The sequence below is a fragment of the Podarcis cretensis genome, assembly GCF_951804945.1.
Source record: "Podarcis cretensis genome assembly, chromosome: 6".
Lineage (NCBI taxonomy): Eukaryota > Metazoa > Chordata > Lepidosauria > Squamata > Lacertidae > Podarcis > Podarcis cretensis.
In genome coordinates this window covers 6538346-6560799 of record NC_137175.1, presented here as the reverse complement: position 1 = coordinate 6560799, position 22454 = coordinate 6538346, and the positions used below count along the sequence as shown (strand labels likewise).

General features: G+C 46.7%; 1 protein-coding gene and 1 long non-coding RNA gene across 8 annotated transcripts in view; one reads left to right on the top strand and one right to left on the bottom strand.

Moving 5' to 3' along the window:
* ZNF512B (zinc finger protein 512B) overlaps nt 1-3916 on the top strand; it is a 58481-nt gene extending 54565 nt beyond the window's left edge. For all 6 annotated transcript variants that reach the window (XM_079979189.1, XM_079979192.1, XM_079979191.1 and 3 more), the window contains exon 18: nt 23-3916. The gene's annotated coding sequence lies outside the window, so the exon portion shown is untranslated. The remainder of the gene's footprint in view (nt 1-22) is intronic.
* Nucleotides 1-22454, bottom strand: part of LOC307218037 — a 157060-nt gene that overhangs the window by 111095 nt on the left and 23511 nt on the right. The window contains exon 4 of one of the 2 annotated variants that reach the window (XR_013839676.1): nt 22106-22398. The exons of the other annotated variant lie outside the window; for it this stretch is intronic. This is a non-coding gene — a long non-coding RNA (uncharacterized lncRNA). Of the gene's footprint in view, nt 1-22105; nt 22399-22454 lie in introns of those variants that run through there. 2 annotated transcript variants of the gene reach the window in all.

The window sequence follows — 22454 nt, the reverse complement described above, 5'->3', positions numbered from 1 at the left end:
GATGCAGCTAGAAGAGGAAGAGAATGAATGGGCTGCAGCTTTCCAGAAGGTCATTCCAGGTTTGGCCTCTGCCGTCTCAAGTTAGTAGGCCGTTGGTAGCTAGTCATGGGGGAGCCTTTGCCCGCAGAACCTGGGTGAACCTGGAGCGAGGATGACCTCAGGCAGATTTCTGCCTCCAGAGAGGCCAGTTCTGAATCCTCTTCTCCCTCAAAGCAAAGAAATCAAAACCTCCTTGCAGGCAAAGAAGCAGCACTTCACAGCTCATTTATTTATTATTTATTTAGAAAGATTATTACACTTTTCCTTACAAAATAAATACAGCGGACGCTCGGGTTGCAAACATGATCCGTGTGGGATGCACGTTCGCAACCCTGCGTCTGCGCACGCGCGTGTTGTGATTCGGCACTTCTGCACATGTGCAAAGTGCGATTTAGCACTTCTGCGCATGCACGACCACCGAAACCTGGAAGTAACCTGTTCCGGTACTTCTGGGTTTCGGCGGTCCGCAACTCAAAAAAACGCAACTTGAAGTGGCTGTAACCCGAGGTATGACTGTACATGCAGCCATATAAAAACACATGGAGTTGGGGGTTCTAGCTTAGCTTCCCCTCCCTGCTCTGCTCCTTTTTTAGGGCGTGGCTTCGTCATTTCGAAAGCTCAGGGGAGCGTTCAAAAGTCGGTTCCTGCACCTGCAGCCTGAAGTGGTATAGTCATCCCCCTCATGTCAGGACTCTCCCACTTCATACCACCGGCTGCTCTCAGGCCTCGGATGTCATAAGATGCGTTTTTGTGTGTTAGCTGTGGCTGTACTTGAGCACTTTTGAGCACTGGTTATGCGCTGGAGCTGTCGAGGGGGGTGCAAAACCCTTGTGAAGTGTGGTTGGCTTTGAACGTCAGCTGTTGACACTGAAAGCTCAGTTTGTTGCCACCAGGAGCTGAAGCTAGCATTTCTGGAGAAGCCTGCGTGCAAGGGGACCATAGCAGATGAGTCTCGCATGGCTGGGACACCACACCTGCCCTGCGCCCTTGGGGAAGGTTAGACGTATCTCCTTTGCATGCAGAAGGTCCCAGGGTGAAACCCAGGATCGGGAGAGGCTTCTGCCTAAAACCTTGCAGAGCCGCTGCCAGATGTTGTAGACAGTACTGAGATACATGGACTAATTGATTCATAGAATCATAGAATTGCAGCATCCTGTACGCTCAGTCATTAAAAAAGAAATAAATTAAGGGAGGACAGGGGAAGGTGATCTACAGCGCTGTCACTCCCGAACAACACCCCTGGACCATGTGAAATGTTTTGGGAGTGAGCTTGCAAGTTCTTCCTAAGTTAGTAAGACTTGGACGTTCAATTGAAATCCTTTACAAGTTCCATAGGGTGGCCTGGGCTCCCAATTTCCCAGCAACCTTAGTTGCAAACCTGAGCTGCAAAGCTGAAAGTTTGTGATAGAGGAGCTTCCTGTTAGGATAGTAGCTAGTGCAACTTCAGCAATTATATTAACTTTATATGAGATGATGTTTTCTCAGCATGAAATACTTGCATGGAGGCAAACCAGGGAGAGGCCGGAAGGATTTCAGACCCTTAGCAGTGTTGCTTGTGTGGATGCTATGGGCTCACAATTCCACGCAGCCATGACCATCTTAGACCCGGTATTGTCACGCTCAACCTAGCCTACCTCACAGGCTTGTTGTGAGGGTGTACTGGAGAGGGAAGAACCTTTAAGCTCCTCAAAGGACAGGTTGGATATCGTAATGAAGGTTTATTATCAGCTCTGCATAAGACTGTTTTCCCAGGTTGACGCTGTTTCGTGGTGGCACAGCTGGAGATAATCTTAACTGCTATAGGATTCTCACCGGACCAGCTGTGGTTTGTGTTAAATTAGTGGTGGTTTTGTTGCCACTACCGCAATAAACGACTTCAGTGATAGTTTACTAGTGTTTCCCCTGGGGCGGGGGCTTGTAAAAAACAGCACAGTCAATTCTGCCCTGCACCATCCATCTGTCTTCCTGGGCATAAAATGTTTGGTACAGTGTCTATTAGAAAATGCACCATTCTCCCATGATTCTTCACTCAGTGCACAGGAATATGGGTTAGTTAGCCGCTAAATTTATTAACATGGAAGCAAAGCAAGAATTGCAACTGTTGTTTGAACCCAACAGAAAAACCGAATCGTCAAAAGTGCCGAAGTTGTTTATTGCAGGAGTTGCAAAGGGGAGGGGTAAACCCTAATTTATTCCTTGATGGCTTGCTAAAGTGCGTCCATTCACACTATTGCTTTCTCACCAAGTGGTCAAGTTTCTCAGTCGCTTTGGGATGGCGGATTGCATCACTGGTCATTTGGCCAAGGTGAAGTCTTCAAAAAGTGAACTGTTGGATTTCTACCAAACTTTTCAAATGAGCCTGTTGCGTACAGAGCTCTCAAAACATCTGAAAACCATGGTGTTGGGGAGGAGGGATCAATTGAGTTCGCAGCTTCCCACAGCTTAAGTTGCATTTAGCTTTGCCACATAAAGTGATCTCAAAAAAATTGCTTTTGTAAAATGAAGTGGTTGCACTGAATTTCTCCCTATGGCACTTGGATGTCTACTTCTGCTGAAGAAACATCTTGCAGGTGAGAAAACAGCTATTTGAAGCCACACCGAAGCTTTTCAGCTATCTTGACAATCAGGTCCTCCGCGTTAATGGGGTAAGTGGCAAATGTGCCCAAAGAATCTTTGCACGCCACTGAAATTCAACACACTTAATGGGGCACCCTGGCCCTATGCAGAGTTAGACTGGGCCTAAGCCCAGTGAAATCAAGGAGCGCTGAAGCTTCTAATTCTGCCTTAGACTGGACTGTTAGTCGTATTCAAATCGGACGGCACAATGTGCTTTTGTGCTCGATGCCACGATAAGGGCTACAGATGGAGAAACAGTCCTATGCATCCATCAGAATGTGCTTGGGCCCTGTTCTTGCCATGCGCTCTTGGAGAGACCAACCTAGGAAAGACCCAAGGGCCTTTCCTCCTTACCAGGAGCATTTTAAGTTGAGGACAGGACTGCCACATACAAAGCTAGCATACCGGTATAATTCAGCAGAGCGGGGTGGGGTATGTGTGGAGGAATTTATCATCTTGCTACTGTAGTTCTCCAAACCTACGGAGATCAAACGTCACTTCCTAGAGCGATGCATTCGGAATTAAAGACAATCACCCTGAACATGGTTCCCATCACTGGGGCGTGGGCACACACATCTGCCACCCCCATCAAAGTGGACCAGGGGCAGTTCTGTGAGAGAGATGGCGGGAGGAGAGGGGAGGCAATGGAAGCTGTGCTTTGGTGTGACACTCATGTGCTTCCATGCGTCCAAGGAGGCCTGGCCCCGCGATACATTCTCGCCCATATATCCGAAACCATCTTTCCTTTTCCCCTCCCACTGCATCCCTTTCTTCGTGGTACCCATTCCCGGGCATCTCCAAATTGTTTTGAATTGTTTCTTTTTTCCTTTTTTTGTCTTTTTATTTCTTCTTTCTGATGCCAGACATTAATGCATAAGTGTATTTTGAAAAGTTAAAATGGGGAGGGGGAAAAAAAAAAGATTTTCAGTCTATCACTTGTAACCATATATAAATAAATATATATAAATATATATTAAAAAGTGTTTATTTGCAAAAAAAGAAAAAGGAGAAAAAAATCCAACACAAAAAATTAAAAAATGTTTTAACTGTAAACTCTCTTATAGACTTCTGATTTGTGACGACCTGTCCTTTTGGTAATCATTGACAAAATAATTCCTCAGCTTGAGTACTGTAATAAAATAAATATTAATATCGGCGCCACTGAAAACCCTTGAAGGGAGAAATCTATGTACTGTATGTATTTAAAAAACAACAACAACCCACAGCTGTATGAAATAAATGTTTATTGCCTTTTTTCATACTTGGCGTGAGTTTCCTTGTTGGTGAAAAGAAAGCGTGGCAGAGCTTGACCCAAAGAGCCTTACGCACAATTATGTATTGTGCTCTGATTCACAACTTTCAGGAAGTATTTTAAGGTGGCATCTGCTAATGCATTCCTCTCACATACAACTACCAGTTATAGGGCTGATTCACACATAATACTAAGCAATTATTCTGCAACCTTGTGCCCTTACATTGTGTAGGACTGCAAATCCCACCAATCATGGCCAGTGGTCAGGGATGATGGGAGTTGTAGTCCAAAATCTCTTGAGGGACCTAGGTTGGGGAAGCCCGCACTAAACAACGGAGGAGCCTTCAAAGGTCATCACATCTATGTTCTTTCTGTTCCCCACTTGATGGACACCTGTCATTCGTGGACTGAAGTCAACCATTGTTTGCTGGATTTTCTGAACTGCTGGGGCACTGCTTGTTTCCAAAGGATTGGGAACGAGTCTGGTTTTTCAAGCTGATTAAGATGAAATCACGTGGGTGGCGCTGTGGGTTAAACCACAGAGCCTAGGACTTGCTGATCAGAAGGTCAGCAGTTCGAATCCCTGCGACAGGGTGAGCTCCCGTTGCTCGGTCCCTGCTCCTGCCAACCTAGCAGTTCGAAAGCACATCAAAGTGCAAGTAGATAAATAGGTATCGCTCTGGTGGGAAGGTAAACGGCGTTTTCGTGCGCTGTTCTGGTTCGTCAGAAGTGGCTTAGTCATGCTGGCCACATGACCCGGAAGCTGTATGCCGGCTCCCTGGCCAATAAAGCGAGATGCGCACCGCAACCCCAGAGTCTGTCACGACTGGACCTAATGGTCAGGGGTCCCTTTACCTTTACCTTAAGATGAAATTGCAAACCATGGTTTGCCTTAAAAGGAGGAGGGACGAAATTGCCATATGTCAGAAAAGAATGGATCTCTGGCTTGCTGTTTCTCTGCAAATCCAAGTGTTTCACCACATGCCATTCAAAGTTACACGCGTCTTGCCATTTAAATTAGGCACATTTTGTATCTTGAGTTGAGCTGGTAAAGTGAACAGGTTTCTTGCTGCTAGAGAGAGCTGAAATCCCGCGGAAATCCTTGCAACATTATGGTCTGGATCACAAATAATGCTAAGGCATGGCATGTTTAATAAATCACAGATTAACCACAAACAGACAAAAAGTTTGCTTTATTTTCCATCTGCTCCTGCCTCATGCTTACTCACCATGTAGTTTGGTGAGCTTCCAGGGTGGGGTGATCAAACAAGCCATAGTTAATGAAGAGTGCTAGTTTCACCAAACCATAGTTAAAGGCTTGTAAGCCAGCAACCAACCATGGTTTCAGATGGTGGCTTGTTGGCAGTAAACAAACTGGGCAGGGTTCACACATAATGTTAAGCCAGAGTTCCATAAATTATTGTTTGATAAGCCATGGTTTACTGATTTCTGCAAACCAGGCCTATTTCCACCCAAATATTTTTTTTAAAAGATGGTGCAAAATGCAGGCAAAGCTGCTGGTAGAGTTTTCTAGCGGCAAATTCCATGTGTAAGTCGTCTTTTACATTTTTTACAACCCCTCTGTGTTTACGCTGTTGGTTGAAGAACGAGAAGCACTTGAGAGACAAAATTGACGCGGCTTTTCCATCTGCTTCCTGCAGCCGAAGCCTGACAGCTGTCCTGAAAGCCTGTAGTTGTAAAAACCAAAGCTGTTTTCGTGGAATAAACATGGCGCATCAGGGAATGGGTGGCTGGAGCCAAACAGCGGCGCCTGATGTGTTGGCGTTGAGGCGGCAGCATCAGGTGGAAGATGACTGGAGCTCGCAGCTCTCCTGGGGATGAACTGGGAACACGAGAGGGGTCTCTCGGGAGATGTTGTTCCTGTCGTTCGCAACAAGGGGGCATGGATGGGAGGGCACAGAAATGTTTCTGTCAAACGCCAAGCACTTGTTTGTTTGCTGTGCCTCTGGGAAGCTTGCCAATCTGGCAAAGACTGACGATTCTTTCTGACGCTGACCATGGCACCGCAAAAATTTAATACACCACCGTGGGGTTTTCAGGGGAGGGGGCAGGAATTATTGCAGAGAGCACTGAAAAGAAAATTGGAATCTATTCTATTACCGCTGTCAGCATTTACACAAGGCCTTTCCATTCACACCAGGCTTCTTGCATAGCTCAGATGGTTAGAGTCTGATGCTGGTAATAGCAAGGTCGCAGGTTTGATCCCCGTGTGGGGCATGTTCCTGAATGGTAGGGGGTTGGACTAGAATTGGGCCAGCAAACTTTTTCAGCAGGGGGCCGGTCCACTGTCCCTCAGACCTTGGGGGCTGGACTATTTTTGGGGGGAGGGGGGAGGGGGGATGAACGAATTCCTATGCCCCACAAATAACCCAGAGATGCATTTAAAATAAAAGCACGCATTCTACTCATGTAAAAACACCAGGCAGGCCCCACAAATAACCCAGAGATACATTTTAAATAAAAGGACACATTCTACTCATGTCAAAACATGCTGATTCCTGGACCATCCGTGGGCTGGATTTAGAAGGCGATTGGGCCAGATCTGGCTCCCGGGCCTTAGTTTGCCTACCCATGGACTAGATCAGGCATCCCCAACCTTCGGCCCTCCACATGTTTTGGACTACAATTCCCATCATCCCTGACCACTGGTCCTGTTAGCTAGGGATCATGGGAGATGTAGGCCAAAACATCTGGAGGGCCGCAGGTTGGGGGAGCCTGGACTAGATGATCGTCGGTGTCCCTTCCGCCTCTTCAGTTCTATGATCTTCTACGTGAAAGAATATAGAAGACTTGACATACCAAAAGGAAAGAAAAAACAAACTGCAGGTACCACCTTAGATTACACTCTTAATGGGCTGCAAGTTCTCATTTTTTACTTTGCAGTGTTTTCCATGGAGAGATTGAACCTTACCTTGTAATACTGGTTTAAATAAAGAGAGTTATATTTATTTGGCTTGCTTGCCATTTGTGTGCCGATCAGAAGGTCGGAGGTTCGAATCCCCACGACGGGGTGAGCTCCCGTTGCTCGGTCCCTGCTCCTGCCAACCTAGCAGTTCGAAAGCACATCAAAGTGCAAGTAGATAAATAGGCACCGCTCTGGCGGGAAGGTAAACGGCGTTTCCGTGCGCTGCTCTGGTTCGCCAGAAGCGACTTAGTCATGCTGGCCACATGACCCGGAAGCTGTATGCCAGCTCCCATGGCCAATAAAGTGAGATGAGCGCCGCAACCCCAGAGTCGGCCACAACTGGACCCAACGGTCAGGGTTCCCTTTACCTTTTACACATAGAAGGCACCTAAGTTGAGACGCTGCTACACAGAGCAGGCAGGTTAGAATTTCTCCTCATGCTGAAGGCATTCCTCCAAGGTGAGGGATCGTGGCAATCGGTGATTCGATCAATAGGCACAAAGTTGGCTGGGTGTGTAATGGATATGCAAAATAAAGAGGGGATTGATCTCCAGGGTCCCTTCGAACTGTACAATTCTTTGATTCTATGAAGTACCATCAGCCAATCATGGGGTTACAATAGACCATTCTACATAGTAATTACAACCCACTCCATTAAATCTAAGCCAGTCAGATGTTCAGATTTTACACAAAGATTTCAAACTACATGTGTGCCAAGAACCTTTCAACTCCTCGATATAGTGCTCTTATTCATTAACTTGCGATGGCGCATTGTGGTTATCCATCACTGATTCCCGCATTATTCTGTCAAGTCCATGTGCTGGCCATAGCGGGGGCAGTGTTCTTTTTTAATCTATAAACTTCAACATCCTTTTCCAATACCTCTTGATTCATTATCTTATTCATTAGCTGGATTCCATTCTTATCCAAGAACAAACGATTAAGTGAAATCGTTCTGCGTAGAGGATTCCCTGCATTCCTTTGCCGGAGATGTCTGTGCTTTTGTGCCAAGCTAAAAACTACCACGAAAATGGGCGTCTTTAAGAAAATGCAGTTTTAAGGAAACAAGAGTTTTCTCCTCTGTATGTTCTCACCTTTGTGCTCTAAGTGCGGCACGAGCTTTTGTGGAAAACGGCCTGTTTCATGAGAGGCATTCAAGACGTCTCTCTCACAATTCCCCTCAAGCCACTGGGTGGCGGTCTTGACACAGCTTCTAAGCCATTGCACAAAGGCTACAGTGACTGGTCACAAGAAATCTCAATTCTCCGCTTCTTCAAAGGTAGCTCTAGCTGTGTGGTATTTGCTAGCTTTGCACCTGGGATAGCTCAGTTGGTAGAGGGTTGTGGTTTGAGTCCCACCTTCAGCAAAAGATTACTGTCTAGCCAGGGGTTGGGCTAGATGATTGTCGTGTTCCCTTCCAACTCTACAGTTCTATGTTTCTATGAAAGGCACTGGCCTGCTTCACAGAAGCAGAGATGCACCTAGGGGTCCTTTGTGCCCTTAGAGGAAGAAGGACCGGCTGGGAGGAGCACAGAAAGAAGAAACGTCATGGTGTGTCTGCAGCAGCACAACCGGGCGCCTTCATCTGCCCCAGCTGCAACAAAACATGTCTCTCCTGCATCAGTCCCTACAGCCACAGCAGGTACTGTAACTCTCAGACAGTTTGACTTCACTCCCAAAGGCGTCCTCTTCCATTGTCTCCCAAGACAGATGGATGCCTATATATATAATATAATCATCATCATCATAATACAGAGGTACCTCTGGTTGCAAACGGGATCCATTCCAGAGGCCCATTCGCAACCTGAAAAGAACGCAACCAGTGTCTGCACGTGTGCACGGGTTGCTATTTGCTGCTTCTGTGCATGCGCATGACATCATTTTGTGCATCTGCACATGCGCGAGCGGCGAAACCTGGAAGTAACCCTTTCCGGTATTTCCGGGTCGCCGCAGGACACAACCTGAAAAAGCTCAACCTGAAGCAAATGTAACATGAGGTATGACTGTAATCATAATTTATACCCCTCCCTTGTTGGGTGGCTTTCAATAAGAAATTAAAAATACATTAAAACATCAGTCATTAAAAATTTCCCTAGCTGCCCTGGACACAGAATTGACCTGCGCCTCCATGGATAGCTGTGAGTCCAAAATGACTCCCAGGCTGTGCACCTGGTCCTTCAGGGGCACAGTGACCCCATTCAGGACCAGGGAGTCCTCCACACCTGCCCGCCCCCTGTCCCCCCAAAACAGTACTTCTGTCTTGTCAGAATTCAACCTCAATCCGTTAGCCGCCCTCCATTCTCCAACCGCCTCCAGGCACTCACAGAGAATATAATATATATATTATTGTGGGAAGGGGGATATTGATTTGTTCTTGTTTTGTTCTTTGTTACGTATTTCGTGTTCTTATTTTGCAGCTTCATGTTGTGAACCGTCCTGTGATCTTTGGATGATGGGCACCATATAAATTTAATGAGTAAATAAGTATTCATTTGGTTACCCGGAAGCGAAGCCATGCTGGGCTTCAAAAACAAGAACATGCACTTTGGATAATATCCCCCACCCTATTTTTTATTATTATTATTATAATTGCAAATATAGCAAAGGAAGAACAATCCAACTTCAGATTGTGCTTGGAAGCAGACCAGTCGCTGTTGGCGTTCTTTCAACTCAGGCGAGATACATTCCCTCCTAGTACTTCATAACAGCTGCATTTTATACAAGCTTCAGTTTCCAGGCCATCTCCCAGCCCCGTGTGCATTGCATTGCGGTAGTCCAGCTGTACATTTGAGGGAACCATTGCCTTGCCCTTTTGCTGTGCTCTTCTCCAAAATACCAGAGAAATTCTGAGAGCCGGACGACCGGTGGAGATGGCCTGAGTTTTAAAAAGGATGTCTTGCATTGCCAAAGTGAAATTTCCATTATTCAAATGCTTGTGCCTCCTTAATTTGCATGCTGGTCTTCCTGTGCCCTCACGAGAGGCTATTAATGGCTCCCCAGGACAGCTGCGCTGACAGTCAGAGAGATACCAGAGAGCAGGCTGTGTTGCCTGCTGCCTTCTTGACTTCAGCTGGCGGCATGTGTCTTTCCTGCAACAGCAGATAATATTCTATCAGCAGGGAGGGCGTGTATGTAAAAACAGAGGACTCTCTTGTTCCGGAATCAAGCAGAGAGCACCCTTCCTTTTGCAGGAACGCCTATTCTGCTTGACAAATGTCTGGCGTGTGTGTAATAAGAGTCTGTTTGGGAGAGATCGAACGCTTTGGGCTCCAGAAACCCAGTGGCTGGTTAAACACCTCAACCCCATTCACAACTTGGCGGCATAGCTGCCAAGCGTCCCTTATCCCAGCGCCATGTCCCGCTGCTGTCCCTTGTTGACGAGGCTTCGTTTGGCTGCTGCCTGGGCTTTCTGCCTTTGGCTCGGAGGGGCTCAGAAACTGAACATACCTGTGCCCTGAAAATCCCTTATTTTGACCGCTGATCCCTTATTTTCGAGGCTGCTAGTCCCTTATTTTCAAATCTGTAAGTTGACAGCTAGGCTTGGCAGAATAATTTATGGAACGCTCCAAGCTGCAGAGATCAGGAGCTCCACATTGGTGCTTCCCCTTCGAGGCCTCGCCCCACTGCTAGGCCCCTATGTGGGGACACAGCTGTGCTATATAAATATCTTCAGCAGATCTGGGGGGGGGGTTGAGTGCAGGGGGGACTAAGTCTCCACACTCTGCATCTTGTGGGTCGTTGGTCAGCCAGGGAGACGATAATAACAATGCAGCCCAGCACTCCCGTTTCCTTCCCTCCCCTTTTTTTAAACATATAAAACACATACATATACATATACATTTACACAATACACGTACACAACACACTACCTAATTTTCATAACATAACACATACCTACATTACTCTACATAATACCTACCTATACTATACATGGGGGACGCGGGTGGCGCTGTGGGTTAAACCACAGAGCCTAGGACTTGCCGATCAGAAGGTTGGCGGTTCGAATCCCCGTGACGGCGTGAGCTCCTGTTGCTCGGTCTCTGCTCCTGCCCACCTAGCAGTTCGAAAGAACGTCAAAGTGCAAGTAGATAAGTAGGTACCGCTCAGGCGGGAAGGTAAACGGCGTTTCCGTGCGCTGCTCTGGTTCACCAGAAGCGGCTTAGTCATGCTGGCCACACGACCCGGAAGCTGTACGCCAGCTCCCTCAGCCAGTAAAGCGAGATGAGCGCCGCAACCCCAGAGTGGTCATGACTGGACCTAATGGTCAGGGGTCCCCTTTACCCTTTTAAAGCACATATACATTTACACAATACACGTACACAACACGTGTAATTTTCATAACATAAAACATACCTACATTACTCTATATAATACCTACCTATACTATACATATCAACATACCTACACACCTACCCCACACGGACACCCACCAAGTGACTTGACTTCCAGCCATTCTTGTTGCGCTACTTTATTTTTCCAACTAGCTTAAACGCATTTCATTATTTCTTTAACCTCTTCTTTTATCTTAACTTTACTCTCCTTTCACTCTAATCATTTTCTGGATTCACTCAGTATCTGTCAGAAATCCTACATTTTCCACATAAATTTTGATGTGTTCCTTAAAGATAGCCCACTTCTTATTCACTTTTTGTACCATATCTCCTCTTATCCTCCCTATTAGTTCGGCAATATGGAAGTATTCCATCATTTTAGATAACCAGTCTGTTTTAGTTGGGACGCTGCAGCTTTTCCAATTTTTGGCAATCAATAACCTTACCGCCGTAGTTGCATACATAAATATTGGTCTGACTGTTCTTTTTATTTCCTCTGACACAATACCTAAGAGAAAGGATTCTGTTTTTTTTTCCAAATGAAAATCTAAACATCTTTTTCAGTTCATTATAGATATTTTCCCAGAATCCCACTATCTCTTTGCACTCCCACTACATATGTAGAAAGGTTCCTGTGCTCCCGTTTCCTAAAGGGGTGGGGTAAACTTTGTTTCCATCCGAGGGCCGGATTCTCTTCTGGGCAACTTTCCAGGGGCCACATGGCAGAGGCGGGCAAGGCCAGCAGCAGATATAAATGTCCCCTTTGTACAGTAGGATACTTTCTGCACTCGCCTCCTTATCTTCCACCCACCAAGCAAAAGGCATTATCAGAATTCAAGGACGTGTTTCGGCCAAGCAAAGGCACCCAAGGAAGGTGTGAAGCAGGGCTAGTGGTTATTGCCATGGGAGACAGCACCAAGGGCCAGGTGAAAAGGCTTAAGGGGCCACATTGGGCACCCAGGCCAGAAGTTTTCCCCACTTCTAAAGGGATTTGGTGGAGACCTCTGGCTGTGATTGGCTAAGCTGAGGAACAGTGAGGGGAGGCGCTGTGCTCCTGCAACTGTGGCGATAGTGGTGAGCAAGCTTATTGTTCAGAGAAGTGTCTGCTGTGAATGAGGAATTTGTGATACACGGCATGTTACTGAGGAACGCCATTAAGATTTCTCAGAATAGTGTTTGCAATCCACTGGGCTAGATAACATCACGGGGATTCCTTTAAAGAAAGAAAAGTTACGTAATAGATGCACATTTAACAATCACTTAAAACCTACAAGAGAGCCATTGTGTGGTCGTGGTTCAGATGCAGGATCGGGACCTGGGAGACCAGGGCTCAATGGTCACTGAGTGTCCTTAGGCTAGCCACAGTTTCTCAGCCTAGCCTACCTCACAGGGTTGTTTTGAGGGAAGAACCATGCAGTTCCTAGGATGAAAGGCACAATATAAATATAACAACAAATAAACATGCATTACGCACCCGGTTAGGTTGTCTCTAACATATGTATCTACTAGCATATATAAAAAACTGACAAAATATGTATTTTCTGTATATATATATATATATATATATATATATATATATAAACACAGCTTGAGAGGGAAGAATATATGGCATATCAATTTTACAAATCCATCAAGCTATTATTTAAATCACCTCAATCTACTCTAAATAGGTTGTACCAACCTCATGGGAACCCCATAAACCATGGGAGAAGTCTTTGTGCTCAAGCCCCATTGGAATGAATGGAGCTGTCTAAAAGGACTGGTGGCAAGCTGTGCTTGGGCAATGGTTTAACCATTCAGACGAAATAGTTTCCCTCTAAACATTGAGGTTGGACTAGATGACCCTTGGGTCCCTTCCAATGCTATAATTTGGTCATGTTTACTTCCCCATAATAAACACACCAAAGGTCTCAGGTGGAAAGTTTTACGGAATTAAGTTCCACGACAAACTAACCTGTGATGGTGACTTAGCTTGAATCATCCAGAATGGAAAGAAGTTCATTGCGCAAGCACTTTTTTCCGTGGTCCAACAAGCTGTTGAGGCTTAGAGCAGCCAGCCCTCCAAAGACCACAATTCTTTTCCTCCCCCCCAGCCCAAGAAGATCTCAGCAATTTTGGTGGCAATGGAAAAGATGGAGTAACAGCAGATACAGCCCTTGTTTGCTTCTTTCCCCCCATTGCAACCCAAATTGGCAAAATCTTGGTCAAATTGGTCAGAAAAAAATAACTGTGGGACCAGATGACGCCCCCGAACTGGGGGCTAACCACCCCGCTCCACCCCAGCTTCCAGAGTGGGTAGCTTGGTGCATGGTTCATACGGCCTCGGTCCAGTATACCTGAAGGAGCGACTCCACCTCCATCGTTCTGCCTGGACACTGAGGTCCAGCGCCAAGGGCCTTCTGGCTGTTCTTTCCCTGCGAGAAGCCAAGTTACAGGGAACCAGGCAGAGGGCCTTCTTGGTAGTGGCACCTGCCCTGTGGAACGCCCTCCCACCAGATGTCAAAGAGAAAAATAACTACCAAACTTTTAGAAGACATCTGAAGGCGGCCCTGTTTAGGGAAGCTTTTAATGTTTAATAGGTTATTGTATTTTAGTGTTTTGTTGGAAGCCGCCCAGAGTGGCTGGGGAAACCCAGCCAGATGGGCGGGGTATAAATAATAAATTATTATTATTATTATTATTATTATTATTATTATTATTATTACAGTGGTACCTCGCAAGACGAATGCCTCGCAAGACGAAAAACGCACAAGACGAAAGAGTTTTCCGTTTTTTGAGTCGTTCCGCAAGACAAATTTCCCTATGGGCTTGCTTCGCAAGACGAAACGTCTTGCGAGTTCTTGCGAGTTTGTTTCCTTTTTCTTAAAGCCGCTAAGCCGTTAATAGCCGCTAAGCCGCTAATAGCCGTGCTTCGCAAGACGAAAAAACCGCAAGACGAAGAGACTCGCGGAACGGATTAATTTCGTCTTGCGAGGCACCACTGTATTAGAATCCTAGAACTGGAAGGCACCTGGAGGTTCATGCAATCCATGGGTATGCAAACTAAGGCCCAGGGGCTGGATTCGGCCCAATCGCCTTTTAAATCCAGCCCACAGACGGTCTGGGAATCAGCATGTTTTGACATGAGTAGAATGTGTCCTTTAAAATGCATCTCTGGGTTATTTGTGGGGCATAGGAATTCGTTCTTTCCCCCCCTTCAAAATATAGTCCAGCCGCCCCCGCATGGTCTGAGGGACAGTGGGCCGGCCGCCTGCTGAAAAGGTTTGCTGACCCCTGATGTAATCCAGTCTCTGCAATGCAGGAATATGCAGCTGTCCCATACAGGGAATCGAACCTGCAACCATGGTATTATCAGCACCATGCTCTAACCATCTGAGCTATCTGGTCTCAGGCGTTATATGAGCCTGGTTTTTGACAGCTTTCATACATAATTTCCAGTTGACGAGGTTGGATAGCTCTATAGACTTTTTTTTAAAAAAAATTTAATTTTTATTAGATGTTACAAAAAAAAAGAAAAGGAAAAAAAAAGAAATAGAAACAATACATAACCATATATAAAAACATTTATCTACACAATTTTCCAGAATGTAGACTAGAAAAGAAGAAAGACGAAAGAAAAAAGAAAAAAGAAAAAGAATGAAGAGAAAAAATACTTTTCATAATCAATAATTCCAAATTCATACTTCAAACATTACAATATATAAATCCTAGTTAAAATCCTTTTTTGGTTTTGGTGGCTCTCCTCCTTAGGAACATCCCTGCTGGGATTCAACGGCCTAGGAAAATAAGAAGCTGCCTTATGGTTGAAACTGAGACCTTCTGCCTGCAAAGCAGCTGTTCTGCCACTGTACTAGCCTAGTTGATATTCCTGCATTGCAGGGGTTGGACTAGATGACCCCTGGGGTGCCCTCCAACTACAGTTCTGTGATTCAAAGCACGTTGGTGCTGCAGGTGGGAATTAAATACACTGGCGCAGGGGACCTAAGAGTACTCCGCCAAAGTCAGCATGCTCAGATTCAGCGGGGGCGGGGGGGCGGAGAGGGGCTCTGCCTTCTCCCTGCTGATAAGAAATCCACTCATCTTCTTGACCCAGGTTTGAGATCTGTAATGCCAAGCAAAGCATAAACCATTCCTAAGGATGAAAGAGTCATGCAGGGCCAGGGCCTTTTCAGTGATGGCTCCGACCTGGTGGAATGCTCTGTCCCTGGAGACCAGGGTCCTTCAGGATTTAACCTCCTTCCGTCGGGCCTGTAAGACAGAGCTATTCCACCTGGCCTTTAATTTGAGTTCAGCCTGATCTTTTATTTCCCTTCTCTTCCCTCCCCCTCCCCTTTTATGAAGATCACCCGCTCTGAGACCCCACAGCTAATTCTCCCCTGGCCTCCTCGCTGGCCCAAATAGGACCAATTCAGCCAGCTAGCCCTGGGGATTATCTAATTGATTTTTGATTTTTGAATTTTATTGTTATTCATGTTTTTATACTGTATTTTATGCTGCTTTTATAATTAAGTGTTTTAAATTTGTTGTTAGCCGCCCTGAGCCCGGTTTTTGAACCGGGAAGGGCGGGGTATAAATAAATTATTATTATTATTATTATTATTATTATTATTATTATTATTATTAAAGATTCACAGATTTGTTATATAGCCCAAGGCTCCTTGCAATAAGTAATCTGGCTACCTTTTGTTTTGTTTTTCAAGGTTTTATTTATACTTTTCAAGTTTATACATTTCGTTAGTTTTACAATGAATCTAACATTTCAACATTTCCTTCCCCCTCCTGTGGTTCCTTAAAATTTATTTTTAAATATCTCCTTCATATCCAAATTCATTTAATTTACTCATTTAATCATCTACCTTAAATATATACTCTTATGAAACTGCAGGTTATTACAGTAATACCACCAATGTTTTTATCTGTTTGCAATTTATCTGCAAATATTCAACCAACCATGTCCGTTCTTTTATTAAAAAGTTTGTTATCTTGATTTCTTATTCTTCTGGTAAGTTTTGCCATTTCTGCATATTCCATATGTTTTTGTATCCATTCTTCCTTTGCTGGGACTTCTGCTTCTTTTCTGTTTTTGGGCAAGTAGCAGGTATTTCTGTCCCTCTAATTCCCAAAAGAAAAGCTTCTGGTTTGGTTTGGTTTTTGCAAAAGTGATTTCGAACATCCTTTTCCATTCATTGTACGTACATCATCGATAACCTGGCTACCTTTTGGGAATCATATGGAGATTTTCAGATCCAGGTAAGCAGGTATTTCAATAGGAAACAGGAGGTCATCCTCTGCTGGCCTTGGGAATGTTTGTGCCTGGATGAGAAAGGCAAACAATGGAAGGCAATTTCAAGGAATGCCAGAAAGAGAGGTGGAAGCTGGAAGCTGGACAAAGGCTAATCAAACTAATAGTTTCAGTTTGCTCCCCTTCAGTGGCGTAGCGTGGGGGGTGCAGGGGGTGCCGGCCACACCGGGCGCAACATCTGGGGGTTAGGGATAGGGTTAGGGGGCGCAAATCCAGGGTTAGGGGGCGCAAATTACTTGCCTTGCCCCGGGTGCTGACAACCCACGCTACGCCACTGCTCCCCTTTAAGGACTGCTCCAAGGCTGCATCGGTGGTGAAAAATTTAAGGTGGCAGGGAGAGAGAAAACGCCTTGTTCTCATATAAAAAGCACATTATTTAAAGTCAGGGGTGAATAACAGTTTTCCATCTGAAATTGGGTAACTTTTGTGCAGGCAGCCAGGGGCCATGCCACTGATGGGTAAGGCCCTGGGCACAGCCAGGCTTTTTGTTAGGGGTAGAACCATGGGTGGGGTGGGGGAGCTTTTTTTTTTAGGAAATCAAAGCTGTTGAGCTTTCTTGGGAAATCACAGGTAAAAATACCCCGTAAATAGGACATTGAGGGGGGGAAGGTTTCTGCTGGAGGGGCAGAACATCAGATAACTGAGCACTTTCTATGCTTTTCAATAGTATTTGTGGATCTAAGGGGGGGGGGGAGCTGCCTCCCTGCCCCCACCCCCCCTTGGCTATGCAAATAGGTAGAGCCTCAGATTTGTATTGATTTGTATTTATTTTTGTGATGGGGGGCACGCTCCCCCCCCCCCCGACATGGGCATAGCCAGGATTTGGGGGGGGGGCATAACCGACGTGATTGGTCAGTTAGTTAAGTATTTCTATTGTTTTACTTGATCTGGGGGGAGGCACTATTGCTATGCCCTCTGCCCGCCTTGACTATGCCCATGGGTGAAGTCACGCTTTCCTAGGAGTAAGCCCCACTGACTTAAGTGGATCTTCTTTCTGAGGAAATGTACATAGGTGGCTAAAGCTCTAAATATCTTTTTAAGCTCAGCCCTTTCTTAAAATACAGAACGATAAACTGCTTGACGTTGGCATTTATTTAAGCAGAAGTAATGTCAGGCAATGATGCGCCAATCTGCCTTTCGGAACCAAGAAGCACCCAAGTAGCTCAGTCGGCAGAGCAGGAGACGCGTCGTCTTAGGGTCATGGGTTCGAATCCCGAGTTGGGCAAAAAAAAAAGGCGCTTAGAATAGCGATGACCCCGGTGGTGCCTTCCAAATTTGGTTTCTATTATTCTCTTCTACCCAACTAATTCCTCTGCAAAGGCCGAACTCTTTCGGTTTCTATTCTCTCCCTTTGCGTAAAGCTCTGCTTTGGAGACCCTCCCAAGGCGCACAAAACTACAGTTCCCGTCGTGCACCGGAGAGCAAAGCTTCCGGGTGCTTGTAGTCCTCTTGCGCTCCCTCTTGCCATCGCATCGGGGGAGCGAGGCCCGCCTGGCGAACTACAATTCCCATGGTGCCGCGCGCGCGCCTCCCCTCTCTCGGTCTCCCTCTGCCTCTCCCCGCTCCGCGCTCCGAACAGCTGATCGCGAGGCGCAATGGCTGCAGCAACCGCCGCGGATGCGGGGCGCGGGACGGCGGAGAGCGAAGCGGGAGGCAGGGATCTCGGGGGCGACAGGTAAGAGGAAGGAGACCCCCCCTTGGCAGACGCGCACCTTTGGGTGGGGGGGGAGGGAGGGAGGGAGGGAGCCCAGGTGGCTCTTCCCGCGCGGGGGTTCCCCGGGGAGAGGCGCGCTCCGTTGCGCCTGGTTGCGAAGGGCGCCCGGGGCGGCTGGATGCGCGGAAAACGGAGCCCCGGCCGGGCTGAGCTCGTTGGCAGGGCGCCCGCCTTCTGCGCGGATGGTCCCGGGTTCAATCCCCGGGATTTGCGGGGAGCGGATCCCATCAGGAGAGCGGTTTCCCGTTGGCGCAGAAAATGCCGAATTAGAGGGACGCCCTGGCAAGGGTGCCCACTTGAATAAAACATCGGGGGGGGGGGGAGGTAAGCCCTGTCCAATATAATCGTGGAGCAGGTACACCATTTGAATGGCCTTTCCTATCAACTTGGGCGGGGGGGGGAGTGGGGCTCAAATATTTCCTTTGCCCCCTGGCACCTTCCGTTGCGCACCTGAGCACTGCCTCTCTTTGGGTTTCAGTAGTTGGCATGTGGAAGGGCTCAGTGGTCATGGAGTTGGAAGGTACCATGAGGGTCATCTTGTCCAACCCCACAGCCAGGAATCATTAGGGCCAGCTGGGGCTCGAACCCACAACCTTGAGGTTTAGAGTTTCATGATCTAGTGACTGAACTATGTGGGAAGACTAGGAGCCCATTGGGGGCATACAATGGAGTTGGCGAGTTTGGTCTCTTACCAGGCACCCCCAAACTCAGCCCTCCAGCTGTTTTGGGACTACAACTCCCATCATCCCTAGCTAACAGGGCCAGTGGTCAGGGATGATGGGAATTGTAGTCCCAAAACAGCTGGAGGGCTGAGTTTGGGGATGCCTGGTCTCTAACATAGGAGCCAACTCCTAGGGGCCAAGGTCCCTTTGGCCCCCCCAATAAAATAAAATGCCCCCAGAGTTGATGGACATTGCCATTCAAATGATGTGCATGCGCTGCGTCATGTGATTGATTACATGGGGTGGGGTTTACCTGCCCCCCTCAATCTTTTATTCAAGTTGGCCCCACCTTGTGCGTGCCAAGGATGGAGGCCCAGAGGGGCACCAAAAATGCATCTCTCACCTCTGGCTCACCCTCCCTGGACCGTCCTTTGGGTGCCTTGGCAAAGAAGTACAAGGTGGGGGCAACAGTCAGGATGACAACTTGGATAAAATATTTGCGGGGGGGGGGGGGGGGAGGCGTGTAAGCCCTGCCCCATATAATGGATCACAAGCCACATAGACAATTTGAATGGCAATGCCCATCAACTTTCTTGGGGGGCCGGCCCCCTGAAATACTTTAGGGGGGGGTGAAGGGTTTGTGCAGGGAGTTTCTTGAAGGGCCTAGGAAGAAGAGGAATTTAGGCAGGAATTTAGGAGGGGAGATTTAGACAGGCTAGGAGACCTGAATTTCACATAGCATGTCGAAAACAACCGGGCACTTTTGTTTCTAAAAATACCAGTAACTTTTGACACCTTAAAGACTAGTCAGTTTTATTAAGGATTAAACTTTTTTGCAGATTGGACCCAATTCATCAGATGTAGCACACTTATTCCGATTTAAAATCTGTTCGTCTTTATAGTGCCACAATGTCACGACAGCAGACTTGACACGCTTTGAATTGTGTTTGCAAGTTTTGAGTGGTTGTACAGTGGTGCCCCGCAAGACGAATGCCTCGCAAGACGGAAAACTCGCTAGACGAAAGAGTTTTCCATTTTGGAGGTGCTTCGCAAAACGAATTTCCTATGGGCTTGCTTCGCAAGACGAAAATGTCTTGCGAGTTCCTGCGGGTCTTTTCCCCTCCCCCCCTTTTTCTAAGCCGCTTATCCACTTATCCGCTAAGCCGCTAAAAGCCGCTAATAGCGCTAATCCGCTAAGCTGTCAAGGGGCTTGTTTCTCAAGACGAAAAAACCGCTAGACGAAGAGACTCGCGGAACGGATTCTTTTCATCTTGCGAGGCACCACTGTATATATCATTGTCCTCATCCGGTGCCGACCTTTGGGATAGGATAGGCGTTTAAACAAGCAAATAATACTGACCACCGCTGAGGTCAAACATTGCTCTTTCTGTTGCCGCAAACTCTCTTCACACCAGAGCCGTAGCTGGGTGATCTTGCGCCCCTGGCAGAACCGTCCACATTGCGCCCCTAGGTAAAGGTAAAGTGACCCCTGACCATTAGGTCCAGTCGTGACCAACTCTGGGGTTGCAGTGCTCATCTCGCTTTACTGGCCAAGGGAGCCGGCGTACAGCTTCCGGGTCATGTGGCCAGCATGACTAAGCCGCTTCTGGCGAACCAGAGCAGCGCACGGAAACGCTGTTTACCTTCCTGCCGGAGCGGTGCCTATTTATCTACTTGCACTTTGACGTGCTTTCAAACTGCTAGGTTGGCAGGAGCAGGGACCGAGCAACGGGAGCTCACTCCGTCGTGGGGATTCAAACCGCTGACCTTCTGATCAGCAAGCCCTAGGCTCTGTAGTTTATTAGCTTTTCTTATTAGCTTTTCTTTCTGCCTCTCCTCCAACCCCACCCCCCATTCAATTTACCCTCTGTTTAAAACCATTTCTTATGAGGCAATAATCAACACTTATATTTATGGACATATTTTTAGCCCATTTTGCGCCCCCCCCAATCACCTGCGCCGCTGGCGGGGGCCCACCTCACCACCTCCTAGCTACGGGCCTGCTTCACACCGAAAAGCTCACTTGGAGCCTTCTGGCGGTTCCCTCGCTACGAGAAGCACAGGGAACCAAACAGAGGGCATTTCTCGGTGGTGGCCCCCGCCCTGTGGAACACCCTCCCACCAGATGTCAAAGAGAAAAATAACTACCAAACTTTTAGAAGACATCTGAAGGCAGCCCTCTTTAGGGAAGCTTTTAATGTTTAATAGGTTATTGTATTTTAGTGTTTTGTTGGAAGCTGCCCAGAGTGGCTGGGGAAACCCAGCCAGATGGGTGGGTTATAAATAATAATAATTTATTATTATTATTATTATTATTATTATTATTATTATTATTATTATTATTATCTGCTGAGGTCACCAGTCCCTTCCCAAGCTGCAAAGAGTAATTCCAAATGGCTATGGGTGTTGTTCGTTTGGAGGAAGGTCTAGCGAATGCACTGCTCAACTAGCAGTGTTAGAAATTCGCCAGGCGCATTTTGCGACTGGCACAGGTCAAATTGCAACCACGTGGAGATCTCTGGGTGCCAGGCTCGCGACGGACATCTGCATCTGGCTGGTCCCTCCAGCTTTCTTAAGCAGGTTAGCGGAAGAGCTTATTTGTTGCATTCATATCTCAACGTAAAACATGGTTCACCTCCCATCTTCAGTTAATCCGCACAACGACCCTGTGAGGTAGGTTAAGAGGTTACGACCGACTCCAAGGTCACCCAGTGAAACTTCGTGATTTGAACCCTGATCTCCCAGGTCCTAGTCTGACACTCTAACCTCTACACCACTCTGCCTTCCTAGAGTTATTCTGCTGTGGGCCAGCTCTGTAAATCAAGCAAGTGAATCAATATGGGGGAAAGCCAAATGTCACTTAGAGAAGGATCTGAAATGCCGTATGTTTCCGTCTATAAGACGCCCCCATGTATAAGACGCCCCCTATTTTGGGGGACTCAGATTTAAGAAAATGGGGGGAGATGGCTCAGAGTATAAGATGCCCCCTAATTTTTGACATTATGTTTTAGGGAAAAAACCTAGTCTTATACACAGAAAAATTGAGTATTTTCCTTGAAGCTTGAATTTGTTTTCTTCTGGATCGTTTCATTTGATGTTTTCATGCGTTGTAAACTGCTTTGAGATTTTTTCCCTTTAAAATATAAAGTGGTATAAAAATGAAATTATTAATAATGAAAAATAATAATGGTAAATTTCATCATGAAAAGCTGCCTAGACATTCCTTTTTGGTGTCTGTAACCTAGGTTTAAGGTGCCTTTGGCGATTAGCTTATATATCTGAATTCCTAACACTGTCAGCTAGGCTGGGCTTTCGCTTTGTTTTGCCGCTGTAGGTCTGGAATTTAATCCACTGTGGGGATTAGCCTTCTGAGAAGCATGGGCAGTTTTAACCTGTTGCTGACTTGCACGCCTGCCTGTTTCTGAAAACACCTGTCATGTTGTCCTGAATATCACACACAGGGCTCTGGAGTTGCACATTTTGGCCAACAAGCCAAAGGCGAGTGTGTGTCCTGCCCCCACCATACCCAAAGTTTAAAAAGAGGAAGCTTCCAGCACTATGTCAGTAATAATAATAATAATAATAATAATAATTTATTATTTGTACCCCGCC